This window comes from Camelus ferus, chromosome 31, assembly GCF_009834535.1.
Source record: "Camelus ferus isolate YT-003-E chromosome 31, BCGSAC_Cfer_1.0, whole genome shotgun sequence".
NCBI lineage: Eukaryota > Metazoa > Chordata > Mammalia > Artiodactyla > Camelidae > Camelus > Camelus ferus.
This window is the reverse complement of record NC_045726.1, coordinates 8,479,497-8,505,787: the sequence shown is the minus strand read 5'-3', so window position 1 is coordinate 8,505,787 and position 26,291 is coordinate 8,479,497. Positions and strand designations below refer to the sequence as shown.

The window sequence follows — 26,291 nt, the reverse complement described above, 5'->3', positions numbered from 1 at the left end:
TAAATTTGAACAAATGTAAACCGTTAAAAAATGGATTTGCTCACTGCTTGCAGTGGTTTGTCATTAACATAATAAGCCTCTTCACTGATTTTTCTCTTCAAAAACGAGAAAGCCATGGAAAGGCAATGGAGGGGTATTTGTAGGAACGGACTCCTAAGAACCAAAGTTATCAATGCTCACTAACTGGCAACTTGTCGCCAGTTAAAATTTGTAACTATTAATATATTTTAAAAATATAGATTCTGTAAACATTCACACAAACATCTTTAACCGAGAAGAAAAGGGAACTTTGCTTTCTCACCAGAAGCAACTCTATCATACATCTGCCTAAAGCAGAAGCAGCATCACAGAGTAACAAGCCTCGGATCGTTTGCCTATTATTACTTTTAAATGAGTGAGAAAATAATACATGCCTTCAGATTAGACTTTCAGGATTTGAAACTAAAGGCTGAGTGCACCAATATTTTTAAGATGGAATTTTTGTGTGTGTGACAAGAACAAAAAGCGCTCTAAATTCTTCCCAAGAAGAGAAAGACCATCTATTTACTGTATTTATTCAGGGCAAGCTCCTTTGTCCATGTCAGAATGGGAAACTGAACATAAAAGAAACTGAGCTAAAGCAGGTGGAAGTTAGAAAAGACACATCACACATTTCCAAATATTTAAAGAAGGTCGATGTTACACTCACCTAGAAAGTGGGTATTTAGAGGGGAGGGTATAGATGGGTCAGTGGTAGAGTGTGTGCTTAGCATGCTCAAGGTCCTGGGTTCAATCCCCAGTACCTCCATCAAAATAAATAAGTAATTTTTTTTTTAAGTTAGTATTTAAAGAATGAGAAAATTCAAAAGTTTCTTGACTTTGTAAGTGAAAAATTCTAAGATTAATTCACTCAAAAACAACAACAAAAAACCACTTGGGCTGGGTGGAAGTGCTAATATCAAAGTAAGGAAAATCACCAGACCTCCACGGCTAAGGGTCATCAAACCTCCACCTCAGCCAAGTAAGTTCGCAGAACTTCTCTTACCTGGCTGCAAGGGATGTGGCTCGCCCCCAGGCTGTCTTTCTTACCTGCTATAATCAATGAAGCAGAAAGGATCCTTTCTAAAGGTACCAACAAAAATGTTCAACAATTACTGTCACCTTAAGTAAAAGTCTTTACCTTATAACGGCATGACATATTTTATAGTTACTACTTATAAGAAAAAAACCCAAGACTCTCAAAGCATACTATATTACTTAAGTAGGTAAAGTTACAATTAAAGTCATCTCACATTTTTTAAAAATTAAAATCTACCATCGGGAATTCCAAATACTATGACAGTCACCAAACAACAACAACAACACACTCTTATCCACAAGTATCACTTGATCTTTCTCACGTGCCTAAGCATCCTTGCCTTTCAACTGAACACAGAATTTGTCTGGGTAAATAAAATGAAGTGACCCTTTTAACTGCCTGGTGTGGTTTAAGAAAAACTATTATCCTCACAGAAGAAAGGTAAGGTATTTCATAAAGGGAATTAGTTGACAGCTCTGGATGCCCCGTGGTGAAAGAGTTCAGATATGGAGGAACGGTGGGCTCAGACGGGAATGAGACAGAAAATTTCTAGGGCTGCAGATAATGACGGTGAGAAAGGCACACCCAATCACCACTGAAGGCATGAAGCAGACTGTTCGCTCCGATATGACAGGCTTCTGTGGAACTGTGTGCAAAACCACAGTCCCCGGCAGCCCGGGGAGGAGAGCTCCCACCTGAAGTCAAAGGCCCCCAGCAGGTGAGGGGCACAGGTGTCCCCTGGGCCAAGTGGAGCTCACGGGGAGTTTTGATCTGGTTAATTTCAACCAGAGTGGAGATAATCTGTAAGAATCTGATGGGTCAGAACTTTTCTACCTTGTATTCCAGCCTCCTTCCTGTACTCACTTGGCCATCAGATCACATTCCAGAGGATAGAAGGGGAAAAGAAATGACAATAATTCTCTATTATATTGAAGACCCAGCTAGTGAGGCATGCTTTCTGTACTGCTGTTTTATTTGTTTAGTTTTATTCTGGTAATGTATTTTCCTTAAAGCATAAAATGTTTAGGACATAGGAAGTCCCAGAAAACTAACTTGTTAACTTCAGAGAGATTATACAAATCTGTTACTCTACCTACATTTTCTTATGGGTAATTTCTTCTCTTAGTGACCTACAGCAGTTTTCCTCAACTTGTTCTAAGAGATGTAAATAGGTGGTTTTTAAAAGAGGGGTCCACAGTCAAGTAAGTAACAGAAGCTTTGAAGATACACCATGCCCGTCACCAAATAAAAAACTCTAAAGAAGGATGCAGTAATCCCCTCACATTAGTCAGAATGGCCATCATTCAAAAGTCCACAAGCAACAAATGCTGGAGAGGGTGTGGAGAAAAGGGAACCTTCCTACACTGTTGGTGGGAATGCAGTTTGGTGCAGCCATTATGGAAAATAGTATGGAGATTCCTCAAAAGACTAAAAATAGACTTACCATATGACCTAACAATCCCACTGTTGGGCATATATCCAGAGGAAACCTTAATTCAAAAAGATGCATGCACCCCAATGTTCATAGCAGCACTATTTACAATAGCCAAGACATGGAAACAACCTAAATGTCTATTGACAGGTAACTGGATAAAGAAGTTATGGTATATTTATATAATGGAATACTACTCAGCCATAAAAAATAATAAAATGTCATTTGCAGCAACATGGATGGACCTGGAGAATGTCACTCTAAGTGAAGTAAGCCAGAAAGAGAAAGAAAAATACCATATGACATCACTTATATGTGGAATCTTAAAAAAAAAACAAAAGGCAAACAAACTTATCTACAAAACAAACAGATTCACAGGGATATTAAACAAACTTACGGTTACAGGGGGTGGGGGAAGGGGTAGGAAGGGATAATGGAGTTCAAGGTTTGCAGATACTAACTACTATGTATAAAATAGATTAAAAAAACAAGTGTATACTGTACAGCACAGGGAACTATATTCAACATCTTGTACTAACTTATTGTGAAAAAGAATATGAAAATGAATATATGTATGTTCCTATATGATGAAGTATTGTGCTGTACACCAGAAATTGACCACAGTAAACTGACTATACTTCAATAAAAAAAAATTTTTTTAAAAAGGATGCAGTAAAAAAAAACTTGTCATACAATTATACATTTAATCAGGTGTTTCCCAAATGTATGCAAACATGTGACATGACAATCATCAGCCCCCACCCCTTCCCCCCCAACATCTATTAACACCATCCAGTGTTCCAGGAAATACCTTTTGGGAAACTCTGCCCTACAGCAACCAACTAGAACCAACCCAAAGAAACAGCAATGAGGCTTGAACTGAAGCTGATCTAGTCCCATCTCCCCGACCCTAGCATAGCTTCCCGATGTCACCTGCAGCGCAAGACCGCAGAGTCACAGCAAGGAGCTGCTGAGCTGAAGTCAAAACACCTGTTTTTCAGCACAGCTTGTGACAGGTACTAGTGCGAATCCTCAGTCGAGGAACTTAACTCTGAATCTCCCTCATGTTAAGATCTGCCTTGCCCACCGCTCAGGGTTGGAGCAACTAAGGATGTAGAATGGAACAGTGTTGAGACTGCACTCTCTAAACCAAAAGCTCCATAACAAATAAGACATTATTATTATTGCTGTTACTGAATGACTCCTTCTCTAACGAAAAAGGCTCCAGCTTAACAGTACAGAGCTTCTGCATTTAACTCAAACCTGCCAGGTGGAGCCTGAACTGGTCAATAGCGGTGTTCGGATCTCGGTGCAAGTTTTGAGCACATGGTTATATGAGGCAATATAGTTCTTATCAAAAAAAAAAGAAAGAAAGAAAAAGAAAATAAGAAAAAAAAGGAGAAAAGAAAAAGAAAAAAAAGAAGAAAAACGCCCTCACAAAAACAACAAAAACTTTCTAAAGACAGAGACTGAGTCATGCAGATTACATTACATTACATTATTAGTACACTGCTATTTTATTCAAAATAAAAAGAGAACCTCTGAATCAGAGATGTAGAAAAAAATCTAAGTATAGATGCGTGGGACCAGAGACGTCTGAAATTCACTTTTATTCTTTGTGCTTCATCATCATGACAAAAAGCTCCAAAGCCATCTTTTGATAAGTTCTAATAATGCAGGAAAAACAAAAACAAAAACTAAAACTAAACGCTTACTTTCAGACACAGTGATGTTGAGCATTTTTCATACGCCTATGGGACATCTGTATGTCTTCATTGGAAAAACGTTTATTCAGGACCTCTTCCCATTTTTTTAACTCGGAGGTATGATTTTTTTGTATATTGGGGATAGTGACCCCTTACTGAATAAAACTTTTGCAATTATCTTCCCTCATTCAATAGGCAGTCTTTTTATTTTGTTGATAGTTTCCTTCACTGTACAAAAGCTTTTTAGTTTGATGTAGTCCCTTTGGTGGGGGGGGGGCTTGTGTTTCCCTTGCCTGAGACATACCCCAAAAATGTTGCTAACACTAATGCCAAAGAGCACACTGCCTATGTTTGCTTCCAGTTTTATGGTTTTAGGTCTTACATTTAAGTCTTTAATCCATTTTAAGATTATTCTTATACATGATGTTGAGAAGGTAGTCCAGTTTGATTCTTCTGCACGTAGCTGTCCAATTTCCCCAACACTATTTACTGATTTGACTATCTTTTCCTCACTATGTGATCTTGGCCCCTGTATCATAAACTAACTGACCATGTAAACAAGGGTTTATTTCTGGGGTCTCTATTCTGTTCCGTTGGTCTGTGTGTCTGCGTCTGTGTTTTGATTGCTATAGGACTGTAACTTTGTCCAATCAGGAATGATACCTCCAGCTTTGCTCTTTCTTAAGATTGCTTTGGCCATTCGCGGTCTTCTGTAGTTACTTACAAATTTTAGGATTACTCGTTACAGTTCTGTGAAAAATGCCCTTAGTATTTTGGGGGTGGTAATTAGGTTTATTTATTGATTTTTAACGGGGACTGAACTCAGGGCCTCTTGCATGCTGAGCACGCCCCACCCCCCGCCATCAGTATTTTGATAGGGATCGCATTCAATCTGCAGGTTGCTTTGGGTAGTATGATCACTGCAACAATACTAATTCTCCCAACCCATGGGCATATATTTTTCCAATAATTTGTTTTATTCAATTTCTTTCATTAGTGTTTTATAGTTTTTAGACTATAGGTCTTTTACTTCCTTGGTTACATTTATTCCTTGGTATTTTATTCTTTTTGATGCAACTGTAAATGGGGCTGTTTTCTTAATTTCTTTCTCATAGTTCACTATTAGTGTATAGAAATGTAACGCATTTCTGTATATTGATTTTGTATCCTGCAACTTTCCTAAATTTACTTATTAGTTCTCATAGTTTATGGTGGAGTCATTAGGGCATTCTATACACAGTACCATGTCATCTGCAAACAGGGACAGTTGTACTTCTTCCTTTCCAATCTGGATGCCTTTCATTTCTTTTCCTTGCCTAATTGCTGTGGTTAGAACTTACACCACCACTGTGAATAAAAGTTGTGAGAGCAGACATCCTTGTCTTCTTCCTGATCTTGGAAGAACAGCTTTTAGTTTTTCACCCTTGAGTATTGTTAGCTGTGGGCACGTCGTATATGGCTTTCTTCATGTCGAGACATGTTCCATCTACACCCACTTCGTTGAAGTACAGATGTTGAATTTTGTCAAATGATTTTTCTGATCCTTTATTGCATTAATTATCCTTCATTATATTAATGTGATGTAACACACTGACTGGATTTGCAGCTACTGAAGCAGCCTGGATCCATGGGATAAATCCCACTTGATCACAGTGTATGAATCCTTTTAATATACAGTTGAATTTGATTTGCTAATATTTTGTTGAGGACTTTTTGCATCATGTGCGTCACTATGTTTTTTGTAATGTCTTTATCTGGTTTTGGTATCAGAGTAATACCAGCCTCATAGAGTGAGTCTGAAAGAGTCCCTTCTTATCCAATTTTTTGGAATAGTTTGAGAAGAACAGGAATTCACTTTTCTTAAAATGTTTGTGAGAACTCCCCTGTGAAGCCATCTGGCCCTAGACTTCCGTCTGTTGGGAGTGTTTCGATTACTGATTCAATATCATTTCTAGTGACCAGTCTGTTTAGATTTTCTATTTCTACCTGATTCGATCTAGGAAGACCATATGTTTTTAGAAATTTATCCATTTCTTCTCAGTTGTCGGTGTATAGTTGTTTATTGTAATCTCTTATCCTTTGTATTTCTGTGGTTGTAACTTCTCTTCTTTCATTTCTGATTTTATTTATTTAGGCCCTTTCTCTTTTTTGTTGATGGTCTAGCTAAAGGTTTATCAATTTTGTTTATCTTTTCAAAGACCCAGTTCTTAATTTCATTGATCTTTTCAATTGTTTTTTAAGTCTCTATTTCATTTATTTCCATTCTCATCTTTATTACTCCCTTCCTTCTACTAACTTTGGGTTTTGTTCTTTTATTTCTAGTTCCTTTAGGTGCAAGGTTTAATGTTGTCTAAGATTTTTCTTGTTTTCTGAAGTAGGCCTGTATTGCTCGATATTTCCCTATTAGAATTGCTTTTGCTGCATCCCATAGATTCTGCAGTGTTGTGTTTCCATTTTTATTTGTCTCAATGTATTTTGGGGTCCTAAAGGGAACGCTGGAGTAGGGTGTACTGTTTTAGCTGGGCCAATGGAGAGTGACAGAAATGGCATCTACCAGTGCTAAGCCAGCTAAGTGGAAAAAGTTTAAAAAAAAAAAAAAAAAGCACTATCACTTCTGTCCCTGGAGGAGGTCCAGCCAGATCCCTGCCCCTCTAGCACAGCTCTGACACCATCAATCATCTCCTCCAGGCACTTTTCAATCTACTGCCTCTGTGCTGGGATTTGGATCAAGCGAACTTGTACATGAGCCCTTTAAGAGCAGGGTCTCAGTGTCCTACAGCCCTCCAGCTCTCCTGGACATAAGCCCCACCAATTTTCAAAGCCATACGTTACAGGGGTTCACCTTCCAGTGCGGGTCCCCTGGGCTGGGGAGCCCCATGAGGGGCTCAAACCCCTCGCTCCTCATGGGGGACCTCCGTGGCTGTGATATCCCTTCAGCTTATGGGTCAGCACACCAGGTGGCCGGATTCTGCCTGGACCGCGTCTCTGCTCCTCCTACCTGTCTCAGTGTGGCCTTTTCAGTTGTAGAAAATCTGTTCTGCTAGTTTTCAGGTCATTCTCAGAGGCAGCTCCTCTACACGCAGCTGTGGTACTGACGTGTCCATGGGAGGAGGTGAGCTCAGGATCCTCCTACTACGCCATCATGATTCAGAACCCAAAGCAAGTATTTTTAAGTAGAGAAAATAGAAGTATTTACCTCGATTTTTCAGGAGTAAGAGCTACACTAAAAATGAAGGCTAGATGGTGAGACAGAGTCCACTCTGGATTAGTCCTATCAACAGACGTGCTTCTGACAAGACTGTATGACCCCGGTGGGCTTTCTTCAAGTAAACTAGTCAGCCGAACTTTTGGAAAACTTCACTTCCCCTAGAGTACATGTGACCTGGGTAGAGCTTTCAACACCCACTACAGTCTGTGCATGCATGTATTGCTGAAATGCTGAGAAAATCACAATCATCAGCCCCAAGGACTTATTTACAGTTGAATTCCATGCCCTCTCAGATCCATCTGCCTAAAGATGACTGGAAACAATTCAGAACGAGGTATTGTGGCAACATATTCTTTTTACCAGTTGGTTAAAAAGTCAATATGAAGGTATATTTTCCATTGACACATACATAGAAGAAAACATAAAATGGAAATTATTAAAGAAAAGAAGCAAGGGAAAGGTATAGCCTAGTGGTAGAGTGCCTGCCTAGCATGCACAAGGTCCTGGGTTCAATCCCCAGTACCTCCACCAAAAAAATAAGTAAAACTTAATTACCTCATCCCCCAACAAGAAAGAAAGAAAAGAAACATAATATAATTTCTTGTTATCACTCAAGGCTTACACGTAGGACTCCTGATTATTAAATGCCAATCAGGCAATTCAAAAACTGTACTGGTGGGTATTTAGGAAAAGTCCTTTGGCAATAAGCTGTTTCAAATGGAAATCCTTCCATATCCTCATCAACTGCTCTTGCAACTTTCTCAGGGAGGGGAAAACCACCCTAACTCAGAAGAGGTCAATTCTTTCAAGTCTAATGGCCTAGTCAGTGTTTCTGAATTGCAATTATCTATGGGCCAGTTAAAAACTCCTACTTCTAGGGTCTAGCCAACCTACAATATGCATTTTAAACCTGCTCACAGGTAACCCCTCTGCCTGTCAAGAACTGGAGCTGAGAACTGGAGGACTAAATCACTGCTCAGGAGCTCCTCCTAGTGTCAGCTTCTCAGAAAATACTCAGTTTTCCCAAACTGTGCACAAGAAGTAATTATTTGAAATTAGAACAATCAGCACGCAAACCTTCAGCACCAGTGGTCGGAGAAAGCGCTATCTGCCTCCCTAATCCTCCCCCATCCTGGGCTGTTAGTTTGGTTAGGGATTATTTATAACGCACAAGTTACATATTTTGTCTGTACATCACTTTCTGTTCTCTCTCTGTAAGAAAAGTTGTCCCTTCCATTATATGAACTGTAAGAAAGTGGGAGCTTGTATCTAAACACACTTTTACAGAAAAGAAATCAGAGATGAGGACTCTTCCTATTTTCGTAGAAAAGTGATAAGGGCAGCATGATATTTACAATTTATTTGAATAAACTACAATATTTAGAGAAAGGTTTCTTTATTTTTCTCTATTTCATTTCATTGCATTTGGAATCTATTCTACTGTTTGGAGAGAAGAAAAAACAGAAAATGGCAGGCTCTGCTAAATGTATGATAAACCTGCATTTATGTTTTATACTATTACCTATATTTGAATACGTTATCAATATAAGACAAAGACAGTCTCAGTAAAACTGACAAGTCTTCAAAACGTGCGTTCACGCCTGAAGCATTTCGGAGTTGTTGCTTTTACACTACAGGACAAACAGATCTGTCAGCGCGTTTCATTTTCCACCAGCCAGGCCCTGCTATCCATCTTACTCTGCCTTCTGTTGCTGCCCTAAGACTCCCGTTCGTTCCCACCGCATCTGCCTGGCTTATGAAAGTCCACCTCTGACAGGGTCTGAAATGTGCAGGTGAGTGGCCCAACCCAGAGGAAGTGTGCAGGGAAAAGCACAGACACGTGGGCCAAAGCCAGTGGGCAACGAGCCCAGGCTAACCCACCCACTGCCTCTCTCCCAGTCGGGGTGCAGTGGCCAAGGCATCTGTGTGTGTCTGCATGAAGGGGTCTGGCGACTGAGCAAGCAGCCAGGGACCATGAGGTAGGAAGTCAGCCGATGGGATCAGAGGACGGTGTTTAAGGACTAAGGATCTGAACACGGATCTTAGAAATTGTATTGGGAAAAGCAGGTTATTTTTTTCCGAGTTAGGGTGACTTTCCAACAAAGCTGAACAGGGAACTTGCTCCGTGCTGGAGTCTAGGTAGTCCTTGCTGGGCTATTTGTCACTAGGGGACTCTCTGAAGAGCTGGTAAAATTCCTGCCTAACGTCGCATACATCACAGGGCCGAGTCAAGACTGAGACCCAGGTCCACACCAAATCTGTGCTCTGCCCACTATCCAACCCTGTTTTCACATTTGCCATTTCCATTCTTTAAGATTTTTGTTCTTCTCAGTTTTAGTTTAAATTACATTTTTCTATCTATACCGTCACTTCCACAAAGTGCGACCCTGGAGGTAGGGACTTCACCTAGTCAGAGTTTGTTATCTGGCACGAGTCTTAGGGTTTGGTGAACACTTCACACTGCATATGGATGAAAGCACTTGCCGACTGAAGGGTGACCCTGTTGCTAAACTACACCGATGCACCCAAACGTCACCGCACTGTTGTATACAAGGTCAACGACAATCATTTTGTGGTTCTTTTACTGCAAGCGCTGTTATGAGTAAAGTGGGTTTCTCCTGGTCATGGTTAACTAGAATAGAATGGAGTTTATCTACACAATCTGGTTGAGAATAAAGTACAAATTCTTAAGGTTACATGAGCCTCAGAAGAAAAGGACAGCACTTCCCCCTCCCCACCTTCCCACGGCCTCCAGTCACAGCACCTGACAGGTGCTCGCGGGCAGGGCCCCTGTAACTAAGTGTGCGGGCAGTAAATCTGGTCCAGCACTCTCTCTGCACAGAAGGCCCTCAGCTCAGAGTTGCCACCTCGCGGGATCCCTGCATCGGTCTCTCCAGCTCCACCTTCTATTATCACAAGCTCAGCCAGAGACAAATATATTTTATATACATGCTGCTACTAAGAAATGGAATGCTAGAACACAGAAAAACTTAAGTGAATTCTTCCTAATATCACAGGTGAATCACGCCTCCTCCTGCAGAGAGAGAAGGTGGGAGTAAATAAAGAAATGGGATGGATCTGCACTGCTGGCTTACAAAATTGCACCTCAAACTCAATTTCTCAGACACTAAAGCAGGAGCAGATGGCTACAATCCAGCTATTTGCCTGTACTTACTTCTTATCATTTCAAAGATACTGCCACTCTTGACATTTGCTTTATGTCTTTTTTTTTTTTTTTGGTGGTGGGGGGGTAATTAGGTTTGCTTTATGTCTTAACAAGTCTCAGAAGTGCTGTCGCATACACTGCTCCACTCATTATGTCCAGATGAGGAGGCAGAAGCACAGAGCGGGTAAGCGCCAGGGAGTGGAACGGTCCCTCCCCCCGACATGAAGAATGAATCCTCTCACCCAGCCTGTGGTTGAGCTTAACCACCAGAAACCTCAATTTCCTTTTCTGAAAGTCAAGGAAGGAACTAACCGGTCCCTTTCAGTTCTAAAACCCCACAACCTGCCCAAAGTCACATCGAAGGTTAAGTGACAGACCTGGGACTTGCACTGAAGTTTTCTGGTTTTTAAAACAATCATACTCACTGAACTACACCAAACCCCATAGATTAGAATGTCTGTTGTCATTCTGATCTGATTCTGGATGCTTTGAGCTTACGATCAGTATCTCAAGAATCCTAACTACCAGACAAACAAATCTGCCTAAAACATAGAAGTACTTCTGTCACTGACCATGGATGTATCATCAGCGTCCTGACTGAAAGTGGTAAAGAAAACATCCTATCATGGCATGGAGCTACTGAAATGCAGCCAACTTATAGCCCTGTCCCTTGTGAAAGGGAAGTAAAAGACACAAAATGTGTTACAAGTCATGACAAGTCATGAGTCTGTCTTTATTGACAAACTGAAAAATGCACAATGAAGATAAAGAAAGGAACCCACAGACTTCAAAGAAATAAGCAAACAAAAAGCCGGCGTGGAGGATGGAGGAGCAAGGGAACAAGCCATAACCCCCCATCACACACAAGTCCGGGAACTCCCTCCCCAGAGGCACAAGAACAACTTCGGGAATAAGCTCAGGGAGTTGACAACGCCTGGGTCACCTGGGCTGATGACACGGACCTCTGGGACATCACACAACTGAGTTACTCACGCACTAAAGGCCACTGCCTCAGAACTTCCCACTCCACATACAGGGGTAAAACTTCACTAGGAAAGTAACTTTCACTCCCGGAACACCAATCAAATTTGGATATTCCAGACCTGGAACAGCTGTGCATTCTACTCCTTAGTCCTGTGATAAAATCACCACTTTTTAAATTTGCTGCCATTGTGGGACTGTAGTCTCTTTGCCAGAATCCAAATGATGACAAAACCCTCTAAGCTACCCTACATCCCGAAATCTCCCTTCCTCTCACTTCCAGCTCTGCTTTCAGACCTAGATTTCCCAAGCTGCACAAGCAGACAGATGAAAGTGGCCCTGGGAGGAATCAAGGACGCTTTTGTTGCTAAACCACATCTCCATCCCACACAATCAGGGTGATGAACCACGAGTCAGGAACGTGGCCGACCCCTAGGCCTGGGGGCTAACGTGCTCGAAGAACAGGGAATTCCAGTCTGTGAGAGAATCAAAATACCTATTCTCCTGTGGCAAATATCTTTTGTCCACCTTTATTTTCATTCCCTCTCTCCCCTGGCTTCTCTCCTTGATTTCTATTAATATTAACACAGATGACAAGAAGACTTATTGAAAGGATTTAAGGGAGGAGCAAACCAGGACATAGTAGGACAAAAATACACTGGGCACTAACAACTTCACACTTGACGAATGACCATGACATCTTGAACCCACCACACAAAATAATTAAACCAATCTTGGAACAGAGCTAAATAAATGTTAAAGGATATTATTAGTAGGTTCTTTAACAAATTTTTTATATTGAAAACTGAAATATATACAAAGTTAGTGACCCCCTCAACAGTCCCGTTGACAGCTAGCAAGGTTTTGCCACATGTAATTTGCTAATGCAATTTTAAAGCAAGTCCCAGACACAGTCATTCCACACCTACTTCCCTCAGCATGGATCTCTTAAACATTAGGGAGTTTTCTTACGCAATCCCAATGCCATTAGCACACCTGACACAACTGACAATAATATCACCTAACACACAGTCCAAAAACCAGCTTCCCCGGCTGTCATGGAGGTCTTCTTGTGGTTCCAGTCAGGTCCTAAACCAGGCCCACGCGTTCCACCTAGTGACTCATCTCTCTGAGGGTCTTTCTATCTGGGTCTCTCTCTCCCTGACAATCTCATTTTTTTTTTCATGCCACTGATTTGTTGCTGAAATCAGGCCCATTATTTGAGACAATTTCCACATTTTGGGTATTTATTTGTTTCCTTATGAGGTCAGTAAGCTATATCCTATATTTTCTGTGAATGAAAGTTACTACCAGAGACCTAACTAAGTTTAGGTTCAACTTTTTATAGCAAGAATATGCCACAGGTTCATCCTGCCTGTGTCAGGTGCACATGAAGTCTGATTGTTCTACTTTTACTGTTACTAAGATTGATCCTTGAAATAGGTTCTTTATTAACACTGAAAAAGACTTCTTTCTGTTGAAATAGATTTCCATAATTACGGAAGTAAATTTGTAAAAAAAAAAAAAGTAAATTCAATAAAGTGAATAAAGTAACCAGAAACTTAACAAATCTTATATATAGTTATCAATTAAGAAGCAGGAAAATTAACCTACAATTAAAACAATACATTTTGATTCCCAGGAGTATTAAAAAAAAAAAAAAGTTCAGTTGATTTAATTATACCAGCTCACTCACAGTTATCTAGTTTCTCAGTAAGCAACTATTAGGGACACTGGGCCAGGGCCTACGAATGGACACAAGTCATGGCCACTGTCTAAGGGGCAGAAGAGTAAGACAGACACTCTTAAAGGGATAAAGAAAAGAGGTAACATGCTAAGGCAGAACACGGTGATGGCAGATTCAGACAAACACAGAGGCTGGTGAAAAGAGAGCCCTCGGCGAGGAGACCTTCCCTGAAGGGGTCACCACGCACAGGCTCCTGAGGCCGGGCTTCTGTCTGCTCTGTTTCCTGCTGCACCTTTAGTGCCAAGAACAAGAGGCTTTTTTTTTTAACTTTTTTTTTTTAATTGAAGTATAGTTGATTTGAAATGTTGTGCTAGTTTCTGGTGTACAGCAGTTATTCAGTTTACATACACACATATACACACATACATATATATTCTTTTTCATCATGGTTTACTACAGGATACTGAGTATAGTTCCCTGTGCTATAGTAGGATCTTGTTGTTTATCTGTTTATATACAGTAGTTTGTATCTGTTCATCCCAAATTCCTAATTTATCCCTCCCCCATACCCTTTCCTCTTTGAAAATCATAAGTTTGTTTTATATGTCTGAGTCTGTTTCTCATTTGTAAGTTTATTTGCATCATAGTTTAGATTCCATATATACATGGTATCATGTGATATCCATCTTTGTCTGACTGACTTCACATAGTATGATCATCTCTAGGTCCACCTATGTTGCTGCTGCAAATGGCATTATTTCATTCTCTTTTATGGCTGAGTGGTATTCCATTGTATGTATATATTACATCTTCTTTATCCAGTCATCTGTTGGACACTTAGGTTGCTTCCATGTCTTGGTTATTGTAAATAGTGCTGCTATGAACATTAGGGTGCATGTGTCTTTTCAAATTTTAGAGTTCCCTCCAGATGTATGCCCAGGAATGGCACTGTTGGATCATACAGTAACTCTATTTTTAGTTTTTAAGGGAACCTTTATACTGTTCCCCATAGTGGCTGCACAATTTACATTCCCACTAACAGTGTAGGGGAGTTCCCTATTCTCTATATTCTCTCCAGCATTTGCTATTTGTAGCCTTTTTAATAATGTCCCTTCTGACTGGTGTGAAGTGATACCTCATTGTAGTTTTGATTTGCATTTCTGTAATAATTAGCCAAGTTGAGCACCTTTTCATATGCCTACTGGCCATCTGTATGACTTTTTTGGAGAAATGTCTATTTAGGTCTTCTGCCCATTTTTTTGATTGGGTTGTTTGGTTTTCTTGATATTGAGTTATACGAGCTGCTCGTATATTCTAGAAGTTAAGCCCTTGTCAGTGGCATCGCTTGCAAATATTTTCTCCCATTCTGTAGGTTGTCTTTTCATTTTGTTTATGGTTTCCTTTGCTGTGCAAAAGCTTGTAAGTTTGATTAGGTCTCACTTGTTTATTTTTGCTTTTATTTCTATTGCCTTGGGAGATGGTACAGAGGCAGTTAACAGAAATCTGATGAATCCATATTTAAAATCTAGATTATTCCTAGGCCAATCCTGTTTAAAGATACCTTATCAGGAAGTAAATCCGAATAACAAAGAGGGTAAGATTTTGTTTTAGTTTTAAAATCGGAATGCTGCCAGGGCCAGTATTTGAAAACAACACCCCTGCCCAAGTTTTTTGAGATGAAACAGTTTACAGTTCAGAACTGATGGATGATCATTCCTTGCGAAGACTGAGCCTGAGAGGCTCTGCTGCACAGAAGCAGCTCTGCTGAGCTGCAGCCCAGGGGGTGAGCTCCCCGCCCCATCCCTGACCAGAACCCAGGCCATGTTCCCCAAGGAGGACCACCTCTGTAGGGAAACCGGACCACAATGAAGAAAAGCCCTGCCAAAATTCTGGCATCTGGGGTTTCCCCAAGGAAAAAGCCAGCTCACCCCGATCACTCACTGTGCAGCGGAACTCACCAGCTGAGTGGCTCCGCCTGTGCAGACAGAGCCGCCAGCCAGCCGCTCACTGACTGACTTACAGAGCAGAGGCCAGGTGATGTCAGGCCAAGGGGAAACCTTCCAGCATGAAAGAAACAAACCAAAACCAAAAAAAGTAAAGGAGCTCAGGGGTAAAGGGCAGAAAAACAACCCTAAATATCCTTATACAATGTACTCAGAGGCAAGGGAACATACTGTACCCATGAAACAAGAACAAGATGCTACTTAAAAATAAGGAAATATAAAGGAATAATCAGATGATAAAAAATAGCTCTGGTAAATTAAAAATGTAAGAGCAAAACTTACATTTTTAATAGAAAGGTTGGAAGGTAAAATCAAGAATATCTCCCCAAAGTAGAACAAAAATATAGAAAAATAGTAGACAAAAAAATGAGAAAAATCTGAGGAATAATCTAAGATGTCCACCACTTAACTAATGATTTCCAGAGGAAACAAAGGGGAAAAAACTAAAGAATGAATAAAAGGTAATTTTCCAGAATGGACAGAAGAACATGAATCCTCTCAATGGAAGGTTGACCGAGTGTCCAGTGACTAAAAACACCCAACCCAGTCTCATCTCCACAAGATTTTAGAAATTCAAGGAGAAGAAGAGCCTACAAACAAAGAAAACAGGTATGTGCATGGACGGAAGTAAAAACAGCAACAACGGATATCAGAAGACACCAGATAACACCTTCAAAATTCTGAAAGAAAATGATTTTCAATCCAGAATTCTATACCCACACACCCTGCCATGACATTATGATAGAGATTTCCAGAACTGCACCCTCTCTCAGGAAGCTACTGGAAGACCGGGGAGGAGAAGCAGGGACGGGGAGGTGGGAGAAGCAGGGCAGAGGGGACTGTCTAGGGTGACAGGGCAGAGCAAACCAACAGCCAGGCCAGAGCCAGCAGGCAGACGGCATCCCAGGAGGGCAGCCTCCTGGGGAAAGACGGAGTGACAGGTTACCAGGTGTGCCTGACCCGGCAGAGCTGTGCACGAAGGGGCTGGTAGAGTGCATGGGAAAAACTACGTGGACACGTCTTCTGTCCCCACAAACAACACAAAACTGTAAGAGGAAATGCAGTCACAGCATACTGCTTGGCTTAGCAGGGAACAATACTGACATAGTACTGACAAAAATATAAACAAACACTACATTAACTGGTAAGTACAGTACATCAGTATTTTGAGTGGTAATGGGCCTAAATCCTAACCTACCAAAATAAAAGCCCAGACAATGTTAAAAACTAACACATCAGAAAGACAATGTAAGATTTTTCTTTTAAATATGAAGATAAATACCATCAGATAATTACCATATAAACACCACATAAGAACCGAAGGTGCTACACGGAGCAGGCTTAGGAGCTGAAGAGGAGAGGGCCCGACTGAAGGCTGCTGTTCTTTGTGTCCAGTGCAGCTTCATTTTTTAAATCTATGTGCATATATTACTTTGAATTTAAAAAACAATAACTATTTAACGAGTAATCACTCTGTGAGAGGAACTGTTCCAAAGGCTCTACAGATAAGATCACTCAATCCTCACGACAGCCCTATTAGGTGATAGTTTATTATCCCCGTATCAAAGATGAAGAAATTAAAGCACAGAGAGGTTAGGTAATCTGCCCAGTATCTCCCTGCTGGCAACTGATAGAATCAGGATTCAAACGCAGGCAGTGCGGACCAGAAATCCGAAGATCTTAACCTCAAAGGAAGCCAAGAAATTTATAATTCACAGATTATTTTGGAAAAAGCTATCTGATTTTCACCTCCTGATAAACACACAGTCAAAACCAATCAGACTAACAAACACGAGTAAGGAGAAGGCATTTATATTCTTATATCTAAAATCCCATATTTTTCTATCAACAACAACAAAAAATGCAGCCTAAACAGCAAGAGCAGCAGAAAAGGAAAAGTTGGAAAAAATTGCAGTCACACAAACTATAGTTAAAAAATGACTAAGTTTCCTTGATATATGAATTTGTTGGAAAACCATTTATCAACAGCCTGTTTCTCTCTAGCAGAGTCCCTCAAGCCGAGAGCCATGTCATTCCCCTTTGACTGATTAATTAGCCAATCAGGGGACATTTTTCATTGTGAGGCATGATGGTTTATTCCAGCTAATGTTGGGTCTCTAATGGCGACATATTAAAGCCAACTCGGCTGTTTTAGCCCTGTGGAGTGACCAAAAGGAAGGGATGGAAGATAAATCAAAGGAGCTCCCTTCAGTTTCCCTTCAGTCCTTAACAAAACCCCCAAGGAGCAAGTGGCTGGAGGAAAGATCCTCTCCCAATAAAGAGAAAACACAAAGAGAAGAAAGGTGGAAATGCCTTCAAGCCAAGGGGGATCCTTTCCTGTTTCTGAAGAGCAATAATTTATCCTCTGTTGATTAACAGACCACTGATAGAACAGGCACCAAAAGTCAATACCCAGCTCTTCTTGCTTTTATCAAAAGCTGTGCTCAATAGAAAATCCAGCTATGTAATGCTTCTTACTCACTTGGAATGATTTCACCAGCACTCTGAATTAGACGAGGCCAGCGGGAACCTCATCTAAGGCGCCATTTATACACCCACCTCCCTCCAGTCAGGCAGCTGTCCACGGTGCCACGAGTTCTCTGAGCTCTTGCCCATCTCCAGGCCTCTGACAGGCACCAAAGCACAGAGAAGTCAAAGCTCAGATATGAGAGGAGCACAAGTTCCTACAGAGGACAAGTGTGAATATTCACACATTCAGGAGACAGAAAGCACATCTTAAATATATTTGTAGACTGCTGAGCACACTCCACAAGACGGGTCTAAGCAGCTGGTCTCTGCAATGCAATTCCACTCTTAAGCACATAAATCTGCCCAGATTTCTCCCTACCAAATAAATAAACGATTACAAACTAGTAGTCTGCATTAGACAACACCACAAACCTGTTTCACTGTCCTGAAGGGGCTCTACCACCACAACCACCTTCATCATCATTATCACTTTGTGAATCTTGGATACTTTCAGACAGGGTATCAGCTTCCCTAACTCCCTGTTGTCTTTCGACTTTTAAGACTTACTTACACACTTACAGTCACAGGTCTGGGCCCCACTGGCATGAGTCTGAGACCTGGGAAAGGTTGTAGTTCATGGTATGTCTTCTTTTCTGTGCCTTGTCCATTCAGAGACTCCTGCCCGTTGGGCCCAGATCCACCAACAGTTCTCTGCAACCTCTCCTGACAGCCTTGGTAAAAACTGATGGCACTTGGGTCTGTGTTCCCACCATGTTCAGCTTCAACAGCTGAACTCATTTTAACAAAAACTTCACTAAGAACCTACTCCGTGCCAGGCCTGGTCCTAGAAGCTAGGGAATACAAGCCCCTGCCCCCGAGGGGCTTCCAGTCTAAGGGAAGGCAGATGGCACAAGAGAACTATTCAGTGCATCAGATGGTGATAACTGCTATGGAGAAAAACACAGCAAAGAAGAGGGTACAAGAATATCAGAGATTTTTTGTTGTTACTGTTTGTGCTTTCAACTATAGGGTAACCAAGGAAGACCAATGGAGAGAACACTTGCACACAAATGTGAAGGAGGCAGGGAGCAAACCATTCCCTGCAGAGGACCATGGAGTGCTTAAGCATAAGGCAGGAGTGTCCCAGGAGTCCTGGAGGAAGAGCAAGGAAGCGGGAAGGGCAAGAGCAGCGCAGGCGGGGAAGACAGAAGACGAGGGATGGCAGGACAGTGTGTGTGAGGCGTGGGAGGCCAGGAGGATTCTAGCCACTGTCAGGGCTGACCGTCCACTCGGAGGGTGACAGGGAACTCGGGGTGGCTTTGAACAAAGTAGTGACATGATCTCAATTACATTTTCCAAAGATCACTTCAAGTTGCTCTGGGGAAAATACACTGTAGAATAGATTCTATTGGAACTTTCAGTTTCCACAGAGAGCTTTTTACACTATGTTCAAGACACCTATCTCCCCGACCATGAATTCTCTGAAGGGGACCCGGGGCCTACTGTCTTTGGAGCTTCAGCAATTAGAGTAGTAACTAGGACACTCCAGGTACTCAACAACTACAGAATGGTTAAACTGTTGTAACTTTGAAGCTTTTTTTTTGCTTTTCCACCAACAAGTACCAACAAACTATACTTTCTGTGAAAGAGAAAAAGAAAACAAAACTACACATGTTTCAGACATTTCCTCCTTCTACTGGTTAAGATGGTTCTTCCTGGTATAATCACAGGACCACAGAATGATGGCTCCTTGGGGAGCCATTTCAGTTACCTAGGTAACAACCCTCTCTCCTTCCCTCCCAAATTCAGCAGTAACAATCATTTCATTATCACACAGCATTTCTATGGATCAGCAATTCAAGAAGAGCTTGGGTACGTGGTGCTGCTCAGGGTCTCTCTAATGTGCTGCTGTCAAAGTCATGAGAGTGGGCCTAACAGAGGGCCGGGCCAGGCACCTCTAGTCTCCAAGTAGTCTTGGGGCACCTGCATGACTCTCCTGTCATGGTTCCTCTGCGTACACTAGTTTGGGCTCTGGGCTTTCTTACAGTCTGGGGACTCAGGGCAGCTGGACTGCTTACACGAAGGCTGATGGCTTCAAGAACAAGCACTCTAGCTGACAAGGCCTCAGAGGTCACACAGTATCCCCACCGCTACATTCCAAGGGCTACGAGCAAGTCACCAGCCTGCCCAGACGGAGGGAGGGGACTGGGCTCCATCCTCTGGTGAGAAAGTGCCGAGGGGGTCAAGCTAGAAGAGTGTGTGGAATGGGAGGTATCACGGGGGCCATCTTTGGAAAACAGAATCTACAACAGAACATATAATTCAACATTCTCATTTTATAAATAAGAAAACTAAGTTTACAGATAAAATAGGGATATCCACAACCACCTGCACCTCGACGTTCAATGTTTCTAATCACGCTTTTAAGTCCTGAATCGCTAGGACAACTCGCTATTTTACCTCAATATTATTTGATTTCTTAACTGAACAAACCAAATTCTTTTCACATTCATCTCCTGGATAAAGAAGATAAGCAGATACAACCAAAACTGCCCAAGTACATGAGAATCAAGGAGAGGAATCCAAGTAACGTCCCTTCCTTTGTAGTCTCGGAAGATGTGCACCTTCAAGTCAAGGACCATTTCAAATTTAAGTATTTCATGTGCTCTCCTTACTCCAGAATCAGAACCTTAGACTTGGAAGTGCTCACATGCCTTTAGTTCCGATTCTTACCTATTATAAGGATGCCTCCAGGAACTCACCTGGAGGTACCTCCTATGCAGCTGGCCAGCTCTGCCACCCATGCTGCTTCCTTCCTCTGAGTAGAAATCTTTCCATGAATTCCACCCATCAGTTCGTCCTCTGAAGCTTAACAAACAAATCTGTTCCTTTTCTAGGGGACCACTGAAACTGTTCCAAGTCAGCATCTTCCTGTGGTGCAGGCAGAATCTCGTAACTGCTCATCTGATCGTTTCTGTGCACAGCATGCTCTCCAGATAGCTCTGTCCCTAATGTCATTCTCAGAATACATTCTTATAAAACACGGCACCCAGGCCTGAACAGGACAGTTCAAAAACTGTCACCAGTGCAGAAACCATGCAAAAGCCCTGCTGCTTTGAGTTGCTTCTAAAGCTGCCCAAGCCTGCACTCTCAGGACGGTGGCCAGACTGCACATTTTGGCTTAAGTTAAACCTGTAGTCAGATTATATGCTCTGGCCTCTAAGTCAATTCTCATTCAAATGGTACCAAATTAGTTCTTTCCAGGATTAAATGAGACTTTACATAGCTTCACAAAATTTCTTCCATTTAATTTTGGCCAAATTTCCCAGCTTAGAGAAATTATTTTGAATTTTTACTCTGTTATCAATGGTCAAAATAATGACAAGAATTACTGAAGTCATCACTGCTGGCAAAAAATAAACTACAGATCTTAAATGTGTTATTTAGCTTGTCTGTAGGCTTAGTTTAAATTTATCTCTAACTAAAAGGTTTTTCACTATAAGATTATCTTCGCAGATACTAGGCTGGGAGAGCTGCTCAGCTTCTGAATGGTGATGCCAGATCTGGGGTGAGGAGGGGAGGCAGGGTGACAGAGGTTTGCACGAAACAGGGAGATTTAAATGTAAGAGTCCACATCCTGTAAACCATTTACAAAACTCAACCCAATTCACAAATACAGGTTATTAACATGCCAATCCAGAACTAGTGAGAAATAGCCTCCAATTCAAAGACATTTCAAGTAAAAAATTAAAAAAAAAAAAAAAGACTTCTTTTCCCAATGAGATGCTTAGGGTAGTTTATAGAACTAGAAGAAAGAATGGTCCAAAATACCCCATGAATTCAACCAACCAAAACAGAAGGGTCTGCCTGGAAATTCACTTTCAAATATTACAGTTAGAAATGGGAAAAAAGGGAGATTTGTGGTAACTGATGAGAAAGGGACACAAACCATAAAGAAGTCATGCTTTGGTTCAAAAAGCCAAAAGCCGTCAGAGGAATGCAAAAAAAATGATCATTAGCTGGGGATCCTGAGAGAGCATAAAAAAATACTCACAAGGTGTCTAATTCAATCAGGTCATAAAGGTGAAGAAATTGACAATTATTTTGCCAAAAGCCTATGCCAGAAGCACGTTGTTTAGAGAAAGCAGGAATGCTGGTTACACACTCTCACTCCTTGATACAGTTTAGGAGCATTTTCTCTAGTGATAAGGCTGACTCAGGAAACAAGCTGGACAGAGGAAGGAAACTGGGAAGGTGGGGGAGGGAAAAAATGAGAGAAGGAAAGGAAAAAAAAGGAGTATCAGGAAGTTCAACCAGATAGGAACTAATGGAATTTGTTTTTCAGTGTCTCCAACTGCAACCTGCAAACCAAGTGTGAACACACACATGCGTGCGTGAGCACGCATCTCTAACTCCTGGCAGGCACTGGTCAGCACAAGTATGTGCTGCAGGTCTCAAGGGGCCCTAGTCATTTCAATTCAATATATTCGATCCTTTCTTTGTCTCTGTAGAAAGTGCATACATCTCCAATTTAGGTGTACTCCAACCCAGAGTTACTGTCTTCCAATTAATACAGTACAAAGACTGTGAGGAAAAGGAAGGATGTGGAAATCAGAAATGTACAACCAACCATTACACAGAACAGCTGATTAAAAGTTTTCTGAGCAGTTGGTAGTTTGAGATGATCTTTCATTGTTTAAGCAAGTAGTTCTGAACAGCCAGATTCAGGCAAGAAAACAGTGCCCCTGGACAGCCTCTGTGGCTTGAGGGAATACTATGGGCCAGCAAAGTCAAAGTGAAGTCCCCGGAGAGACAGGAAGGCTTTAACTTCTACTGCAATGAAAAACAGTGAAGCCTGAGAAAAACCATTCCAGAGTGAAATGCAATGTCGGAAAGCCAATTTTTAGCAAACAGGGTTGATTTTTGAAAGCATAAAATGGCATAAGCAATCATTCATTCAATAATCCTTTCTCAAAAATCTACCAGCTACACCAGTGGATTATGCTTGGCACTGGACTGGAAATTAACTGATGAAAATGTCCTATTCTCAGAGATTTATTGATTGATCAAAACATTTCAAAAAGAAAAAATATTTCAAAAATCAACCTTGAAGCTATACAAATTTGATTTTAAAGATGAGTAACAATTAAGTTCATTTTTTATGAGATTTTCATTTACTGAATCCCTACCATGTGCCAAGCACGGAATCAATGACACGCTGGGGACCTAGAAACAAGGAGAGCACAAGTCCTCTCTCTTTAAGTAGGCCACTGTCCAGTGTACATGACAGATGAGAAAGTCCACATGTAAAACCACAGCGGATCAATTTCTTCATTAAATGTATGAAGGTCAGAGAGAGGATAAAAGGCATAATTTAAATTTCAAAAACGTATACTAGACATCTTGGGTTAAGCCTGGGTTGTTCTGTTTTGATGTGAATTTCTTTTTATTTCTATATGTTATATGCAACTCCTACTATCCTCACAAAAAAAAAGTTCATTTTAAGTGATTCTTTTTTGGATTGGGAAGAGAATTTTTTATGCCTAGTCCTAGATTTAAACCTTCTTTTTGATTCAAGGACTCCTCTGAAAACCCTGAGGAAAGCACTGGACTTTGTGTATCCACACACACACTCACACAGGCCTTCACACAAGTCCCGTGTGCAGCCTAAAGGAGTTCACCAACCTCCCCGTCACGAGTGTGCCCCGAGTACTGCCCAGGGGGCTTCCTAGACTGACACGTTACAGAAGACAAACTGTCATGTTATGGTAACACCTTGTATTTATATAATACTTTGCAGTTTGATACAATTCCAAACTTACTAAATTAAGTGACTTAACTGATAGGCTTGGACTTTAAAAACATCAAAAATCTGATTTCTACAAGGTGTTTTCTAAAGATCCATGAGCTAGAAGACATAAAATCTAGTATGGGTATGTGGAAGAGGCAGATCATGGAAACTACCATCAGCTCTTAAAACCTGGGTACCGATCATTACCGATGTGAGCAGATTCAGCATCACAGTGTGAGAGATCACATAGTCCAGATACAGGATAGTCCATTTCGAATTAGACAGTCAATTAGCAGCAGTGATTGCTGGCGTTAGGACTGTGTGGAGGGAGTGTGACTATAACTGGGGGAGGGATGAGTGAGATGTTTGTGGGGAGGGCACAGTTCTGTGTCTTAACCCAGACGGCGGTTATAGGAGCCACAAACGCGCCAACGCGGCTCAGACCCACACCCACAGAGCACACCAACGTCGGTTTCCCGGTTTTCACCCTTTGACAAAATCTCAAATAAAACTTCTAAACATAATTAAATCATTTAAATGCAGATTTTTTTTTCTAAATGCAAAAAAGTTAATTAACATTGGCAGTAGTGTGGTAAGGGGAAGAACTCTGACTTTGGAGTCAGAGAGACCTGGATTTCAACCCCACTGGTGCCACTCTAGAGCGTGGTACAACCCTTTCTGAGCCTCAGTTTCCTCACTGCTAAAAAGGTGATAATAAGGGATAAATTGGGAATTTGAAAACTGCACCTCTTGGGGAGTGATGGAAATGTTAGCTATCTTGACTGCGGTGGTGGTTCCATGGGTGTCTACATCTATAAAAAAAAGGTGATAATAATGCCTACTTCATGGGACCGGTATGAAGATGACATAGATAACATCATGTCTAGCACAGTGCCTGGCACATAGATCCTTAATAGAGCTGTAATTTCTATTATCTTAACAGTCAGGGGTTGTAGAAATCAGTGGGCTGGGCTTAACGTGAGAGCTAAGACGCGGCCCAAGCCCGACGTGGACAACGCCCAAGGTTCTTTAAATCCAGACACAACGGTAAGATCAGGATCCGCACTCTGCCCAGAGCACCCGGCGAGGCACTACTGCTGTCACGTTTCAAACTGCTGTGGTTTCTGAGACGTTTCGGCATCTGGCCTCCAGCGGCACCCTGGCCTCGGCAATGCCAAATACAACTTGAGGCCAATGTTGCTATGGGGGTCAAGGGAGTAAAACAAAGCAATATTCCTTCCAACTGAGAACAGGAGCCAAGAGGTTGTATTTTCAAACAAATGTGATCAAAGGACTCCTGCCCTCAGCTATAAAGGCTGTTGTAACTCACAGGGTACGGTTTCTTAGCAACAGTTTACTTAGCAACGGGGGAGGCACAAACGTGCCTCAGTAAAAGCTATCTCAATATAGGAGAATCCAAATGTGTGTAAAAGATAAATTTAAAAGCGACTGCTTCAGAGAAAGACTTTTCATTTGGTGCCTAAAAATGTGATTAAATTTAAATACACTATCTTACACACACGAGTAGGTATGCGTCAAATGTAAACACTGCAGAGGCCCAGTGCGCTCACCGTGAAGCATGTAGCATGCTGCCCGGGAGCTCTGCAGAAATGCAGACTCTCAGGCCCTACCCAACCCTCATGGAACAGAATCCACAGCTTAAGCAAATCCCCAGGGGATCTGCGCACACATTAGGACTGAGACGCCCTGTCCAGGCGACAGTCCTGGTACCACAGCCAGCTCTACCTGCACAGGCATGTGGCAGGGATTCTCCTGGTGGTTCTCAATCTTCACTCCTCATCACACAGTGGGACAATCACCTGAATCCCATGAGTAGGCTTTTTTTCCCTTTTAATTAAAAAAAAAAATTCTCTTCTTTTTTTTAATACTGATGCCTGGACCCTAACCCAAACTTAGGATTTCACTCATCCTGGGTGGGACCCTGACAAGAGCATTTTCTTCACAACTCCTTAGGCCATTCAAGCGCAACCACCGTTGAGAAGCAAGGCTCACGAGCAGGTCCTGCAGCCTGATACGACACAGCCTCACCAACAGTCAGAATCACAAACGCATCATCAGAATGAGAGATCAAGACGTGCCTGGATTTAATTCTCGCACAAAACACAGAATTACATCAAGGTGGTCTTCTCTACCCCCAAGTGTACCAAAGTAGATTTTGCCTGGGCTAGTGCTCAGGAATTACTTCTGAAGTTCCTCTCACTTTAACATGATCACAAATAACCACACCACTGAAAAGTCAAGGGACACCGCATAGTGCTGGAAAGCCTCACGGCACCTAACACCAGTAAGCCCTCAAACAGATGTTTGGCCAGAGGATTAGAAACCTCTAATCTCTTTTCCTGTGCTTATCACATAAATTTTTTTAAAGTTCCACCAAAAGCCCATAAATATTTCCTTTCCTGATCTGTTCAACTGTAAAATTTCAAGAAGGGTTCTAAAGATGAGGAATGAGGGCAATGGAGGTTGGCAGCAGGGAGAATCCAAGAATGCAAGGATCTGGAAGAGCAGTCCAACGCGAATGCAAGCCTGGGAGAGCTGGAGCAGAAAGGTTATGGTCAGGGGCCCAGGGAGCGGGGCGGGGCCGAGGTCAAGGCGCAGGGTGTGACCGCGCAGGGGTTGTCAGGGCAGAGCAGAGGTGAGAGAGTATCCCCGAGGGTACAGATGTGCTGAGGATGGCCAAAGGAGAGAAGTTCTAGAGGAAGACTGAGGTAAGCCAGATGCCAAGTCCTGAGTGAACCCGGCAGAGAGCCTAGCCCATGTCACTCGGTAA

The 26,291-nt window shown here is 41.8% G+C and overlaps 1 protein-coding gene and 1 long non-coding RNA gene across 2 annotated transcripts in view; one reads left to right on the top strand and one right to left on the bottom strand.

The window, feature by feature from the left end:
• The window catches only part of PINX1 (PIN2 (TERF1) interacting telomerase inhibitor 1), a 64,516-nt gene that overhangs the window by 17,008 nt on the left and 21,217 nt on the right, over positions 1-26,291 (bottom strand). The gene's annotated exons all lie outside the window — the stretch shown is intronic.
• On the top strand, positions 6,646-26,027 carry LOC116660804. Its single transcript, XR_004316443.1, has 3 exons — positions 6,646-7,176; positions 12,817-12,820; positions 26,015-26,027. It is a non-coding gene; the product is annotated as an uncharacterized LOC116660804 (long non-coding RNA).